Source organism: Oreochromis aureus, linkage group 7, assembly GCF_013358895.1.
Source record: "Oreochromis aureus strain Israel breed Guangdong linkage group 7, ZZ_aureus, whole genome shotgun sequence".
Classification (NCBI taxonomy): Eukaryota; Metazoa; Chordata; class Actinopteri; order Cichliformes; family Cichlidae; genus Oreochromis; species Oreochromis aureus.
Genome location: NC_052948.1, coordinates 33,374,847 through 33,391,970, shown reverse-complemented (window position 1 = coordinate 33,391,970; position 17,124 = coordinate 33,374,847). Strand labels below are relative to the sequence as shown.

Here is a 17,124-nt window from a genome sequence, read left to right as displayed (position 1 = left end):
ACCCATGTGCACAATAGAACCTGGAAGCTTCAGCTGGCTCACATATCACTTGATTTGTTTTTTGGCGTATTAAAAGGTGCTAAAGCAATTTAGCAACGTCCAAAATTTTAGAGGACTTAAGCCAAAAGGATCAGAACTGATAGAGCAGAATGTGATATATCATCTGTTGTACTCCAAGTATTATCTTTCCTTGTGAAGCCTTACTACTTTGCCCACAGTGCAACTTGATCACCAGCAATTTAGCTTATTATCAATTATCGATACACGGTCAGGGGAGGAGGTAGAGGAATAGACCTTGATTTGAGAGGAGCCTGACAGTGGGTGGGCAAGCTGGCAAGCGAGGGGCAGTTCCAGTAAACAGCGGCAATGGACCACAGGTGAATGGTGAGCCAAGGTGGCAGGAGATGAGTAGCGTCTGAGGTGGGTGAGTGCACATGAGACTAAATCCAAGGCAGGCTACAAAATTGCAGCAATTGTGTTGATGCTAAAACCTCTGAGGAATGGTCCAGTACCAGTGTTGAGTCTATATGCCATGAAGAAATAAGGCAGTTCCAAGCAAGCAGGTACTACCACAGTATACCTAACATAGTGGCACGGGGCCTCAGGTTGGAGTCGCTCCATTTAGCCCTCCACCTGTTAAACCTGTTAGCTGAACCTTCAGCCAGGCCAGTGAGTGTTAGTCACTAGAATTTGTGCTTGAGAGGTGAGGTGGGTAGAATGAGCACCCTGGTCCCGAACACATGAATAAAATCCAGACAGCAGAGCCCTTTCTTCCAGTTTCCCACAGTTTTCCCTCTCTAATGTAAACAATGACATTCTCTTATGACATGTTCGTGATTTTCCATTGTCATGTTTGGCAAGCGGGATCTTGACTGTGTTGCTAAAATGCCTCCCAGCATGATGACTGAACGAAACTAATTATCTGTGAATCATTGTGTTTTTTCAGTCACAACATCATTAGAAAAGCACACTCCCATTTGCTGTAAAGGTTGGTCTGGCATTCGGGTCTTTAATGTTTAATAGCTGGACAGAGCAACTGCTTATCACTTATTTTCAAAACTGCAGTTCTATCTTTGACAACAAAGCAGACTTTCCCAGGAAACCTTTTCATTTATGTCATAAAAATAAACGATAATAGACAAAGATCAGTAGTATTCCATCAGAATATAAATATTTAATTGTCATTGTTCGGGATCTATAACCCAGATTTGTACCCTGTTATCAGCCAACTGGCTTTTCTGTTCACATCTTACAACACAGACTGACACGGACTCCCATATGGAAAAGATATATATAAATCTTATAAAGTTTGTATCTGTCTTGTGTGAAACGTGTATGAAAAGCATACAAGAGTGAAAACAGATATAAGACAACACAAAGATTTGATATCAAATCTTTGTGTTGTCTTTCCAACTTTAAATGGATTAAACAGAAGAAATGGAAGCAAACTGTCTGCTTTCATGTCAGTAAAGTGCCCAAAGATACAACTTCAGAGTATCTCTTTGTGAAGTTGTTCCTTATGTGTAGACACAACAATGGGTCATCCCTTGAATAAGGTGTCTTTTTTATGCTTGAATGATTCTTAGGTCTGTGTTAAGTGGTTCAACAAGAAAAAAGCAGAAAAGATTTAAAAATAATCTTTGAAAAATCATTAGAAAGGCTGGAGGAATATTGCTCAAGGCCACTTTAAAAATCAGACAAAAGTCTGGCTCCTTGGTAGCAAAATATAGAGAGAAGTGGAGTGGCTCAAGACTTTTGCTCAGCAAATTTCTCATTGCAAAATTTTGTCACAAGGTTTTCGGTACCTCATACGGGATTTCATGTAACACTGGAAATTATGTAACACCGACCTTGAGCAAGGCAAATATGAGCAACAACAACAAAAGTCCACAGCACTACCTTCATTTTACTTTACATACTGACCAAGTAAAAACTCCATTTATGAAAACAGAGACAGCCTTTGGGGATTATTTTTTCAGCGAATACTTTTACAGTTTAAATAAACAAATGCTTAACTTTACTAACCTCTTCAGCCCCACGCCCCCGGCATTGGGGGCAAAAAAGGAGGAGATCACGTTTAATCGGTTATAACGCCGGTTGAGAAATATGAATCCAGACATGTGTGGTATCCACAGAAACCTCAGAATCTCAGCTAAAATGTCATATAAACCATTTCTACAACCACCAAACACACCGAAAACAAGCCCCGAAAACAAGCCGCGATTAAACGAGCAGTTACGTTAAATGCTTCCAGGGCTAGAAGTTCGCTAAACCACGCTGAAACCGAACCAGAAATTCTTCACACTTCATATAACCGGTTAAAAAATAGGCTGGTTAGCTTCAACAGGGCTATCACTGACTGCACACAGCAAGTTTGACCACGATCAGACCAAAATTCACTGAATTAGCCGCAAAAGAAGACCACAAAAGAGAAATAACAGCTGCGCAAATGCGCTACCACAGAAATTGGCTTACCGTCCTTTATCCGATTTCCTCCGTTATTTTCGCCGGTAGCCGGTAGCCATGATAGCAGGTAGTTACCATGCCAACCTAGCCGCATCAGAGCCGTTTTTCCGTCAACAACCTCCATTTTAGACCCACCTACAGACACGTGCTTGTTGATTCAAAAGACTGGACAGACGCCACATGCAATAAATTTGGACACACGTGGGTTTTGCATTACAACGTCTGATTGGTTGAATTGACGTGAACGTGGCATCGTTACTTTGAATCTATTGGCTAAAACGATTAAAAAGAGGTGTCAATCATGCAAATTGACCAAAAGAAACCAAGGTTACAGCCCATCAGAATTTAAAGGACCAGAGGCCAATGAAGCGCACAGCAGAAAAGGGGCATTACATGTAAATGTGTGGTTAATTCTTCAAAAATATATTTTAAAATAAAGTATTTTTAGGCCTGTTAATAAAATTTATTAATTTCTGCTCTTTAATACCTAAAAAAATTAACTGGCATGGTGTCCAATTGTGTGCCAAAATTGGACATTTTTGTACAACGTCTGGATATTCATATATTGACAGGGCTGTAGTTTTTCACTGTTTTACTTTAGAAACACAAATCTTTGCATAGATTATGCTTATATGTTGGTTACTGGATTTCTGGAACCAAATATGATCTGAGCCATATTTTTAAAAGGGTTATATGCTAAAAATTACAAAAAAAAATTAGGCGAGAATAAAATCTACTTACTTTTTCTGTGTTCCAGTCTCAGTAACTTTGACACAGTAATATCTGCTTTAATATTTACACCTCTGATTAAATGTCCCAAGTGTTAGCTTCATTTTGATACCAAGATTGTAAGGACAGAGTTTGTAATTGCAGAGAAATAATCAATTTAATTTAGGCATTGCATTTTCGAGCAGGAAGCTCAGAAACCCCCTTGGGGCTGAAGAGGCTAATATAGGAAAGCTGTTTACTTTCCCCCCAAAAGTGTCTAATTATAAAACTTTATTGAGAGCTTCCTGTACTTAATAATGCAGTCTGTGGGTGAATAGCACTAATCATTGGCCAGAAGAAGGATGTGAATGTGTTATTTTCTCTGCCTGACTCAGACAAATACACTAAGTTTGTCCATGACTGAGTATTTAGGAAGTTGGTTAGTGTCTCATGACCCTGAAGGTACGCAGTGTCTGTCTGTCTGTGGTAATGATTATGCCCTTAATGAATGATTTAACTGTATTGATGTCAGGAAGTCAAAATGAAAAAGCTCTAAATGGCCACATAACACCCATTAGTTAGTGGTTTGCTAACTCGCTTGTGTCTATGTGGTAACATTTAAACAGGTATGAATTCATGCATCATTTCATGACAAGGATAATGACTCTTACTTTAAGCCCTAAGACCCTTTAACATTGTAAAATGTCACAAAATGGTTACATGGGCTGAGCAAGCAACAGTTATAAAGTAAAATTTCATGATTTTAAATTCCTTTAGTAGTTACGCAAGCTAAAAGACAAAGTGAAGAAGTTTAATGTTTTCTTGCCAAAGTTATGGTTTAAGCTGAAATACCAAACACTGCAGTTTCTCTCATTTCATCTGTAAGAGGTCTCAGTTTGTTTTGTGTTTCAACACAAATACCTCATACCTAGGGTTGAGTATGGGGGTGAACGCTTGAGGATCTGGGCTTGTTTTACAGCCACAGGACCTGAGCACCTTACAGTCATTCACTCAGCCATGAACTCTTCTGTATACAGAGTTGATGCAACTGGACAAATATACAACAGAATAGCTGAAACAAAAAAGAGGAAGAGAAAAAAAGATGTTGCATCAATCACAGTCCATCGTAACACCTGTGGCGAAACCATAACATAGATGTTCATAAACAAATGCCTACAAAACTCAGTGAACAGTGATGTGACAGACTGATAAAGTCATACACAAAACACTTATTTCAAGTTGTTGCTGGTAAAGTGGTTCTGCAAGCTACTGAATCCTGGGCTGTACTAATTTTGTACTAATCATGTGAAAACTGTTTGTCACATAACTGCAAATCCACCTTTTATAAACAGTGTGGTCTGGTTAACCACTCGGCCTCACTGCAGCCAGTTCTTTAGCTTCTGAATGGAGTAATCTGGACTGCCTTGAACTAAATAACCAGATGCATTCTGTTGGAGTCGTAGATTACTCTTAAACAGGCTAAACATCAGGGTTATTATGATTATCTAAAACTAAACTAAAAGCTAAAATAAGATATTTTTAAAAAAAACTTTTAGTTATCTAAAATCTAAACCAAAACTAGACTTTTCTGAAACATGAAAAATCTAATCTGGAAAATTAATTAGAACTAATTAATACCGAATAGAAAATACCGAAAATGTAATAACACTGCCAAACACTACTTGCTCATGCGTACATAACTGGACAGCTGAATGTGAAAAAAAAGAAAAAAAAGAAAAGAATTTAATTTGCAAAAGAACTGACTAAGTTCCCTCCTGCTGCTCCCTGCTGCTGCGGAGTCGGGGCGGTCTGCTTCTCCCCACTGCAGGGAAAAGGGTAACACCACCTGGGTCTGGGTGCAGTTTCCCCCTCCAGGGGCAAGGGTACCTAGACCCGGTTCTTGGGGAGTGTGATTGTGTGTACAGTGTCTCTCTATGTCTGTCTCCATGTTGGTTGAGTGTTGAGTAATTGCATATGAGAGCATGAGGGTGGGAATGGATGTTTGTATCTGTGTGTGCATGTATGTCAGGTTGGGTATCAGACGCCACGTCTCTGGGGACATCTCAGGCCCTCCAAGGTATGGAGGCCTATCTCCCCCCACCACTTCCCCTGCCAGTGGCGGACGCCCTCAGACATCGGTGCGTTGGTGGTTCTTTGTGTCCGGGGATGGGCGTCCAGGTACACACCGGCTCACTCCTTGGTGGCTGCTTATCGGGGCCTGGAGCCTGGGGCTCGCTCGGGCCACTTCGGGGGTGGGGTGCCCTTGGCCTCTCGGCCTGGGGCTCGGTCACTCTGGCACAGCTGGCTGCCGGCGGAGCTCACGGGCATGTCACTGCAACCCCCTCTGGCTTCTGCTCCGCGGCTGCTGAGTGACCCCTCATCTGGGACCCTCCTCAGCTCTTTCTGGGATAGTGCATGCTGCTGCCCCTCTGTTGGTCTTCCTTGGTCTCTTGTGTTCTGGGGGCCTCTGGATGTCTGGAGTTTTGATCTCCTCCATACCTGCTTCATGCCCTGGAGGTCGGGGCAGTGGCCCCCCACACCCTCTAGCAGATCATTACATGAAGGAACCTTTTAAATACAAGCGCGTTCATGCTCACAGGTGTACACACGGGTGATCACACACACAAACTACACCCTTTTTGGCTCCTACCTCAAAGCACACTGTGCGCTGTCGATCTTACGTGCTGCACAATAATGTTTAATATTTAGTACTTACTGTCATATTCCCATAGATCATTGTGATGTTGTTTATTATATTGCTCTCTTTTTCTTCTGCTTGTTTTCTTTTTTCTTTCTCAACAGGTGATCCAGGTAATCGATATATGTATTTTTTGTCTGCTTATTTTGTTGGTTTTTGTTTTTTGCCCTTTATCCCCGTTCCTCTTCCCCGCTGTTTTTCCCCCTCTTTCTTTCTCCCTTTTCTTTTCCTCATTCAAGTCTGTCCCGTATCTAGCAAGTGAAAATAAAAAAAAACAAAAAACAATAAAAGGTGAATCAAATAGACCATTACGGCAAGGCTGGGATGGTCCATTTGGTAAAGTAAATCCGTTGGGCATCTTTCTTCGCCTTTAGACAATAATTCTGATGGCAAAAGAACCAAACGGGACAGGCGGAAAAAAAAAAACTGACTAAGTTGGTAGAAACATTATTATCGTCATCATTATACGATTAACATGTTTTAACAGCTCAAACAGGTGAGTAATGCTGATATTATGTTTTGCTGTGTACACGAAATCAGTGTATGTAACACTTTGACAACTTTTTCTTCAGCACATTAGAAGAAGAAGTAGACTGCAATGTCTGTTGCGATTTTCACTGGGTTGGAGGTTTCACCAATTGTTTTCTATATATTTGTGGTTAATGTGTAAACTCTTTGCCAGACTTGCTCTGTAAGCGTAGAAGAGGTTCTGCATAAGGTATGAAATATTTCAGATTTACTGAAACGTCTGACGTGAAGATTTCCACAATTCTTCTTGTTCATGTGTCATCTGCAGCTCTCTGCATGATTTTTGCAAGGAGAAGAGACAGGAAGATGGAATTTGGAAAGAGTGATGAAGTAACACAGTAGTGTCACACACACACACACACACACACACAGAGAGAGACGTGTGTTCAAAGCACAGCTCCGCTCTGTCTCGACTGTAACATTCCACTGACTGCTCAACAGTCTGTCTCTGTGTGGGGTCACTTTTCAGCATGTCAACCAGACTTTTGGCATCTGCTTTTGCTGCGTCAAGTTTAAGTCCAACCTTTACCACAACATTAGTCAAAACTTCTACCGCCAGTGTTTTGAAATCCTCTTTCTGCAGTCAGAGTTTTCATGAAGAATGCTTTTACATTTCTCAAGCCTTTAATATTGTATGTTGTTAATACACTGGACCATTTCCTCCAGTCATTAATAATGATAACAAACCCAAATGAAAGTCTTAATAGCATTTTGTCCCCTTCTGAACAATCCTTCAAAATGAAATTTTCAGTGTTTCAGCTGAATGACAGCAAATACAAGTCCATGCTAAGAGCACAGGAGGATCTGTTCTAGTATGAACAGATGAAAACATAAAATAATTATAATTTGCATTCTTTATAATAGCCAGCAGGGGGACTGGCTACAATAAGAAGTCTATTTAGTCCATGAGACAAAGACCCTGCTGCTCAACCAATGTATGAATTTAATGAACAGTTTTTCCATGAAATAATGTTTTCACACCCTGCAGAACTGCATATTACTTATTTATCACATCTAGTGACGTTTTTTGCATACCAGCTCTTCATCAGACAATTAAACACTAAGCAGCGTCCTCCTGAATCACCTATAACAGTCTCATGATCAATCACATCCAATGAAAAATCAGATATTATATAGAACAAACAGCAGATAAGTGAAAAATCTGTGAATGGTGCACATTGCCTGGACACAAATGCCCACAAAAAAAGAAAATAAATTAATCTAACATTTTACTTAAATAAAATACAAAAAAATATCAAAAATAAAGAATAAAAAAATGTAAATTTAAATTGTTAAATTAATTTAAAAAATATAAGTTGCCAGTGAGTGTGTCCTCAGTTACTCAGAGAGCTAACCCTGCATTGTTGTGTTCAAGCAAAAGAAAAAATAAGAAAACCAAAGTTATCAAGCCAAGGCTTCAAAACATGACCCACAAACCACTGAGTGCTGTCACAGTGGCTTTCTCCATCCTTTATATGCACTGTTAATGGGAGGCGCACAAGAGGATGCACAGAAATAAATCTGACTTGTTTGTTTTGCATTTACTTATTTTGGTGTTTTACTTGTTTTCTCATGATGACTGCACGTTTTACAGGAACTGTGGCCATAGGGGGTAACATGGTTGTTGGGGTTGTCTTTACCTTACAATATAAAGCAACTGTTGTTTGATTTTGTGCCAAATAAATAAAAATGAATTGAACTGAATTGACAGAGATGCTAACTACAGGTGAGTTTGACCGTCCCTGAATAACAAAAACAATGCTCTGTAAAGGTCTTAGTGTTAATGATAAATAAAAAGAGAGAGCTCAGCGTGAGGGGTTGAAATTGGATTTTGCTCCAATTTCAACCCCTCAGTGCTGAGCTTCCATTTGTATATCCCGATAAACTCCTTGAGGTGTAATTATTCATTTACAAGAAGGTATCTACACAGACTCAGAACCCTTACTTATTTCTGATCATCAAAACAACGCAAGCATTGCCAGTAAAGCTCATAACTCAGCAGACACGATAAATAATCTCAGTGCTAATTTACTAGCATTTTGGTGAGGTACAATGTGCTAAAACCCTTCTGTCCTGGCCCTCCCCTTTCACTCTGGCCCTGGGAAAAAACAGTATTACTCAATCCTTGTCTCAGGTCCTCGTCACAGCCATGCCCAGCCCAGCCTCTCTGCCAGGCGGTATATATGAGCCACAGTCTCCACTGAAGTCACACACCTTTGAACACTGATAAACAACAAACAGCAGCACAGAGTTGGATTGATTTTACAGAGGATTTAAAAGAATTTATAAACTACAGACCAGAAAGTAGTGAGTTTTTTCTTTTATTCTTCTTATTTTAACAGATTGTATTTTGTTTTTTAATGCATACTTTATAAAATTTGATGATGATAACTGCTTCTATGAGCAACTTTTAATTAAATTTTAATTTTATTTATAACACGTTTCGGTGTACATCCGTCATGCCCACCCTGTCACGGTGTCTTGTTTCTGGATTGTGTGACTGTTTTTTTCTGTGGTTTCCCTCCTTCACAGACAGCAATCAATCAAAAATGGAACTTCTGAAAACCGCCCTCGTCATCGCCCTTCTTACAACAACATCTGCTAAGCCAGTAAGTCAACCTGCAAACGAACCACAAACTTCTCTTATCTTCCTCACTCACGCTGTTCTCTCCCCATCTCTGTCAACTTGAGATACTTGAGATACTTATATTTTACTCTAGTTTCTCCATTTTATTCCACTTTTCACTTGAACTCCACCACATTTCATAGATTTCTACCAATTTGTCGAAGTTACAGTAAGCTAAAAAACCCTAAGTAGTTAAAGATTGTATAGAAAATGTGCAAAATAATGATTTTAAATTTGTTCTTTTAGTCTGCCCATTGTGTCGCAACCACCCAGATTTTGTGCCCCTTGGGGTGTCTGACCCTCAACTTTAGTAATTAGTTGATTAAACTAGCCAACACTTTGGGATGCATAGTGTCTACTGGCATAGGTCTTGGTCTAAAACATGACATCAGTCTGCAGTCCTTTAAATGAACAGTGGGGAGTGACTCCATTGGTTTCAAAAAAAAGTCAGATGTACTTTGCTGGTGATTTTAAGGTTTGAACCACTGGTTTAAACACAAAAGTGAAGCTTGCTCAGTAAATTACTTTGTGCTGATCTACTCTGTAATTTGAGCATAGCTATCATACGGACGTGTATCCCTTGGTTTTATGAGCAGATCAACCCTCATCCCATCCTGTTTCAAAACACCAAGATGGGAAGAGGCACAGTGCTCAGCCACAAGGCTTAAAGGCGGGATTTCACAAACCAGTGGGCGACGTCACAGCGGATATGTCCATCTTGATTATACACGCTATGATTTGGGATGACACTGTCACTTTAGAGCGCTCTGTCATCCAAACAATTACAGCCTACATACTCTCAAACCACACATCCAACAGCACGCAAATGTATTTATAAAACAAATATGATTATGTGCAAAGGATTTTAGTCTATTTGAGCATTTGGATTGTTTACTGGATTTCAACCAGTTTCAATCTCCATTTTTTATGAATAAAAAACATTTATTTGAAATATTTGTTTGAAAATTTCCATTGATTGTATGATACTTCCTCCTCGCGCCATTTATCCTCAGCTTATATCACAGTAAGCTCATTTTCCATCTTTTTAATTTATAACCTTTCCTGAATGAAAAATTCTATTCATACATTTGGTCTTTGTTGGGATATTTTCTCACTGAATGATGTTTTCTTCCAAATGTGACAGTGGCGTGTAAGAAGTCCGTGTTGATTAACGGTTGTTGCTGGATCATTTTTAAAACATTTCTCTGTAACTTTAAGGGACATAAAATTAATGTTCTGGCGAATTGTGGGGCTAAATTAAAAGTGTTTTTAAACCTTTCAAACACCATCATTAAAATTATATTTTTCTGCTAAACAAGTACTTAAATGAAAAAAAACAAAAAACAATGTGCTTATTTGACAGAATCTGAGGGTATTGTCTGTATTATTTGGTTTTTCCAACACAGATGGCTTTCAGAAGGCATCATGATGCCGATATTCCCGACCACAAAATGCAACATTTCCATCACAGGTTCACTGGGGACGATTCCAACTCCATGAGTTCCAGCGAATCTTCAGAAAGTCAATCATCTGAGGAGGGGGGATTTTCCTCTGAGGAGTCTTCCAAACTGACCATGCCAGTCACGACCTCGACTGCGACGACACCCGTTGAAGAGGGGAGTACACTCCCTCCTGAAGTAAGCACAATGGGCACTGACCAACCAATTGTGATGAAGACGACGCCCCCGCCAGCAACGCCAACCCCATCTGTCAATGCCACACCAACATGCGATCAGTGCTTTACGGTGCTGATTCCAACAGCAGCTCCCATTACTGACAACAGAGGAGACAACTGAGCAACAGTCAAACAACGAGAGCCATACTGTTTGCTTTTTTATAAAATCTTTTGCTTGTATCTAAAAATGGCTTTAAAAAAGAAGTGCTTGTGCACTCATTTGACTGGTATCAGATCATCACAATCAAAACTCTGCTTTGTATGTTGCAGTAACTTAGAAAGACAACAATAAAAAGTTGGTTTAAAATGAGAAACGTTGGACATATACAATGAAATCTGATTCTTTAAAACGTGTACAGAATGAGAAGTCCCAATAGGATGCTAAATTATTTTGAATCCATGTTTTTCCCTTGAAGAAGTAACAAAGGTTGTGTTACCTTTTAACTCCCCCTTTTTAGCATGCACCCAGCAGAATTAAGGGGCTTCTTACATCTCAAATTTAGAAGTCAAAATAGTTTGTCAAAATAACAGGGCAGAGAATGTGATGGCATGATGATAAGGCAGTACTTTCTTAAAGCCAATTTTGAATTAACATTGTAATGTCTATAATGTCAATTCAAAATTAACATTATAGACATAACACACATATATATGTGTGTGTGTGTGTGCTACTAAATGTACATTAAGATAAAGTCTTAATCTTTCGCTGCTGTTTAGTCGTATGAAATGGAGTGGATGACCTGCAGTTTTTAGGTAAAAGCTATTGCTTCATAGCATATTTCATATAAACAAAAGCACTTAAATATTTAATTATATTACATGAAAATACTCTGTTTGCATCTTTATTGCAGCTTTGAGGATGATTCTTACAGTGTGCTAAAAATAAAGTTAACTTCAGGTTTTCTGGAAAGATCTGCTGATATGTTGAAAGTCTAAAGATATGTGGCCAAGCAGAAAAAAACATCAGGTCAGCGATGGTTACTGATTAAATTTTACAAAACAACAACAAAAGGTTATTTCTCTTCATGAGGTATCCAGAATATGTATCCCTCAGCAGTGTGTTTATAGACTGGGGAGGGTGTGCCGTGTCAGCTCTTGTCTGTTGTCTGTACATGCTGGTGAAGAGTCCTTACCACAGTGGGGTTCTGTAATTGCACGCTATAAATGTACATTTTCACAGATTAAATGCAGAACAGAGAGGCAAAAAAACACCTAAATGTTGCTGATTTGTGTCTGTTTTATACTGCTTTGGACTTGTTTGGACCTAATATGCCTGATTATATAACAACTGCTGATTTTACAGAAAAAAATACAGAAATACAGAAAAAAATATAGTCATGTGTGTATAATCGTTAAATTCTTAAATTAAACGTTTTATGCAGGTGAGAAAAAATGCTATAAACAAAGAATGCTTTCAAAAATGGAAGTGTTAATCATTTATTTTTCATCAATCAACAAAATGCAGTGAATGAACAAAAGAGAAATCTACATCAAATCAATATTTGGTGTGACCCCCCTTTGCCATCAAAACAGCAACAATTCTTCTTGGAGAACTAACCACAGATCTTCAGTGGATGCAGGCATCCTCACATCCTTCTGTCTCTTCATCCCAGACACACTCGATGATGTTGATATCAGGGCTCTGTGGGGGCCGAACCATTACTTCCAGTTCTTCTTTATCCTGAAGATAGTTCTTAATGACGTTGGCTGTGTGTTTGGGGTCGTCGTCCTGCTGCAGAATGCATTTGGGCCCAATAAACAATCATTTATGTGTCTGAAAGCATTCTTTGTTTAATTGTAATTGTATAAAAAGTGGCTGAGGCTCTATGGACATCATGCATTAGTTAACAAAGTTTCGTTAGGACCATCTTGAAAGGCTTTGTTGTGAAATCAGATGTGAAGGTCCAACTGCACGCTAATTGTGACTCATAGCATAAGAGTTTTGTAAATAAGTAAATACTTTTTGCAAAATGCTTTTATTTGTAGTTTATCCCTTTATCCTTAGGAATGTGCAATAAATGACAATTTATCACCACAAAAATTCAAAGAACAGACACAATTTGGCTAATTGAATTTTTAAATTCACAGAGAACAAAAACAGATTAATGGAATCTGTTTTTTTATGTTAATCTAGAGATTTTAGGGAATAAAGCAAAAAAGAAAGAAAGAATATTAGCCTACTAATGCCTCTCTGTCTCTTTGTGTGATGCCTGGATTACTCGTCAAGAACCAAAATAGGGTTGTCTTAGCTGGGTGGATAAGAAGCTCAGCATTGAGCTATAACAACAACCTATCTAGCTCCATCTAGTGGGAATGGTTAATTATTACAGTTTCTGTTAGCTGAGGTATTCAGTTTTTGGCAGAGGCCGTTAGGATGGTGTGCAGAGTCAAATCTGCAAGTAAAATGATCAAAGAAACAATAAATATAATTTAAAACACAAATTAACAATAACAAAAGGGGTGATGGTAATGATTTAATATGAAGTAGGGCAATAAATTCAAAATTCTAATAGCAAACAATATTCAAGTGTCATGGTTCTGGTTCATTTTGACCCTGTTTTTTCAGTTTCTTGTATTTTGGTGTTTTTCTAGATTATGTTCATTATATTTATGTTGTGATTCTTTAGCTATCCTGTGTTGAGTATTATTATTCTGGTTTAGGTTTTGTTCTCTTGCCCTCATGTTTAGTATAGGTTTAGTTCTGTGCTTACTCTTCTCTGCCTGTGTGTCCCTCTGTGTAAAGTCCATGTTTCTCAGTCTGCGTCTTTGTGAATTGTTTCTTGTTTCCTGTTTTACTTTGAAAGTTCATGTCTCATGTCAATGTGTTCAGTTTTACTTCTCCCCTGTCTCATTAGCCTAATTTCTCCCAGCTGTGTCTCCCTCCTGTTGCCCATTCCCTGATTACTCCCCTGTGTATATAAGCCCTGTGTTTTCCTGTGCTTTCCGTCGTGTTGTACCCTCTACATGCTGTGTGTTTGCCTCCTGTGCCTGTTCAGTTTCTTTGTCTGTGTTCTGTTCTGTTCTGTTCTGTTCTGTTCTTAGCACCTTTGTTCAGAGTTTTGGTTTTGTTTGTTGGTAAGTTTAACTTATAAAGCATTTTTTCCAGCAATAAAAGTTGCGCTTTGAGTTTCAGTCCTGTCTCCGAGAGTCCTGCATCTTGGTTCCTTTTTCCTGCCTGCCACACAGCCAACCATGACATCAAGAGTATAATAATAACAGTAAAAGAGATGCACTGGGAAAAATGACACAATAAACCAAAACTAACCTGAAGCTAAATGGGCTAAAAAAATTTAAAGAAAAAAAAAAAAAAAAAAAAGAAAAGAACAGAAAAGAAAGAAAATTACAGATTTTTATATCTGCAACTGAGAACGCCTGGCTGTCTGTTGGAGACATGGGGCAAAGGATTGTTAAAAATCTAATAGATAAAATAGAGCAAGCCCGTGCAAGCTTCTGTGCTAGCTCAAATACTGTCTGAATTAGTTTTAACATATTCATACACAAACACACAAACATATATATCTCTGGTATATCTCTTCAGCCTAGTGACAGTTTCTAGAACCTCAGTTATGGACGTCATGTTGTCTTCTGCACCTCAGTTCATCCTTCCCTAATTTTAGCTTCCAGCCTTCATCTCCTTGAGGGGCTTCCTACTTTCTAATCATCCATAGTTCCCAGATGTGCTGCATTTAACACATAAATAAATAAATTCAATTAACTACATTTTAACCAGAAAATTGGTCCAAAAACTAAATGCTGACAAAAATTGTTGAAATTTCTTGTTTAAAATTAGTTAGTCAGTTTGTTTGTTAGTTTGTTTGTTTCCTAACTCAAACTTGCTTTTGTTTAAAATTTGCAGACATTACGTGTTTTCCAGTTATTGCCAGGTATTGTATTCTCTCTATACCCACAACTGCAGTCCAACCCACAACAACAACCTCATCATCGAGTTTGCTGATGACACCAAGGTAGTCGGACTCATCTCAAAGGGAGACGAGGCAGACTACAGAGAGGAAGTCCTGAAGTTGTCAGCATGGTGTTCAGAAAACAACCTGGCATTGAACACTAAGGAAACCAAAGAGCTCATTGTCAACTTCAGGAGGCACAGCACTGACTTAGCCCCACTACGGGGAGTGTGTGGAGAGGGTTCTCAGGAAGTACAAGCTGGACTCCAACCTGCCGCTGACCTTCTACCGCTCGTCCATTGAGAGCCTGCCAACCTACTGCATCACTGTATGGTACGGCAGCTGCACTAAAGCGGACAGAGTGAGGCTTCAGAGTGTAGTCAAGGCAGCACAGAAGATCATCGGCTGCCCTCTCCCCTCCCTGATGGACATTTATTCCTCCCGCTGTCCCAGCAGAGCAGGAAAAATTATCAAAGACTGTTCCCGCCCTGGTTTCAACTTGTTCAACCTTCCCTCAGGGAAGCGCTACAGGTGCATCAGCACAAAGACCCACAGACTCAAGAACAGTTTTTTCCCAATTGCCATAACCACCCTTAACTCATATATGCACCGATGACACTCTCCCACCCCCCATTTTCCCATGTTCCTCTATATATCAGCACTGTGCAATACTAAATTCTATGTGCAATAACCTGAACTGTATATACAAAACACTATTTATTTACATATTTACATTTTTTTAACATCGTATTGTATATTTGTACATTTTATATATTTTTTCTGTTAATACTGTTCATATGTATATAGTGTAGCCAGAACCTTTTTTATAAATTTAAGAATAAATCTGATTTTTTTTTTATTAAGAGAATAGTGAAATTGCCGATGTTCTTGTTAATTTGAGCCTGTTTGGAAGGGTTTTCCACTCTGTGCATAATAAGATGTCTGGTTTCAGTATTGCACTGTACATTTCTCAACATCATGCAGCTCACAGTCTTGACAAGCACAGCATCACACTTTACTTTATTTTTTATTTTCTTGTCTTTTTGCCTGAGGATCTTCACGGCTGTAGTCGGGAGAACTGATGATACCCTGCAATCTGCCTAAAGTCTGCATTTATGTGTCTGCACATGTGTTTAAATGTGTGTATAACTCTTTTGACAGACAGTAGAACATAAACAGAATGGAAGGTGAAGTCTGGGTAAACAGTCTTTCACATTTCAGCCTATACACTGCATCAGGGTACATTCTGGGCCAGGCTTTGACTTCATGATTTAACTTCTAAAGAAACGGGGAAAATTAACAAAACATTATTTCAGTACCAAAAATCACAATTACACACTAGCTGAATTATGCATTGATGTTACAAATAATACATAAACACTTTTAACTATTAACTTTGCAGTTACTGGTTTGTTGTTATTGTGGGGAAGAAAAATGTGTATTTCATAGCCCACCAGGGAGCAAGACCCACCAATCAGGGATTAGTACTATAGCTAATTTCTCTCTTGAATCATAAATACTGCATGAGGAGTAAATTGTTATGTAACTTATTTTTTTATATATATTTTTATATTGCCCATTAAAATTTTATATAACCCATTAACATTTGATTAAAGCTTAAAGTTGAGCAGTATTAAAGATTGCGGTTTGTGTAGTTTAACATTCAATTTGACTGAAAGAGTCAGCTGTTCAGATTCCCTTGTTTATGAGAATATTTTTCAGTCCTTGTTAGGCGTCAGCATCAAAGTTACCACACAGACATGAGTGACATTAATTTTTAAGGTTGTTCCCTTTAAACGACTGGAATCAGTTCTACAAAACCTTTCAGCTGTTCACGATATCTGCTTTTCTGCACTTTAATAATTTTGTATTTCTGTATATAACTGTTGCCTTGCTTACTGTGTTTAGCAACATAACAGTCATGTGTAAAAGACTTCAAATTGTTTGCTCATAGGGATCTTCTGATTGTTGGGGTTGCCTCTGTATTGTTGTGGGGCCGTTACAATATAACAATACAAAGTGCCCTGAAATGACCTTGTATGTGATTTAGCATTATTTAATATTATTGAATTGAACTGAATCAAATTGAACTTCTAGAACCACTCCTTGTGAAGCAGAGATGTTTTGCAAATCCATATCCACAGCCAGAATCCACAGCGTTACATCTGGTGAAAACCAAACGCAGCATATCAAAACAAAGACCTCAAACCAGCTGTCAAGCATGGCGGTGGAAGTGTGATGATTTTGGTTTGTTTTGTAGCCATGGGACCTCAACAGAGCTGTTCATAAATGAATGCCTGCAACCCTAAATAAACTGGATCAATGTTGTAAACAAGTGTGGGGGGGAATGATGTGAGATACTGATCAAGTCATATATAAAATCATTACTTGAAGTTTTTGCTGCTAATGCTGGTTCTTGGTGTGCAGTTAGTTTTTCACCACATAGAGTCTTGTGTAAACTTTTTCACAGGACTATGCGGTAAACTTCCAATTAGTGTTTATGCTTACACAACCAACATAG

General features: G+C 38.7%; 1 long non-coding RNA gene across 1 annotated transcript; it reads left to right on the top strand.

The window, feature by feature from the left end:
• The first annotated feature begins 8,580 nt into the window (after window positions 1–8,580).
• Window positions 8,581–13,833, top strand: LOC120441331. The gene is made up of 3 exons (XR_005613995.1): window positions 8,581–8,707; window positions 8,933–9,009; window positions 10,433–13,833. It is a non-coding gene; the product is annotated as an uncharacterized LOC120441331 (long non-coding RNA).
• The last annotated feature ends 3,291 nt before the right edge of the window (window positions 13,834–17,124 follow it).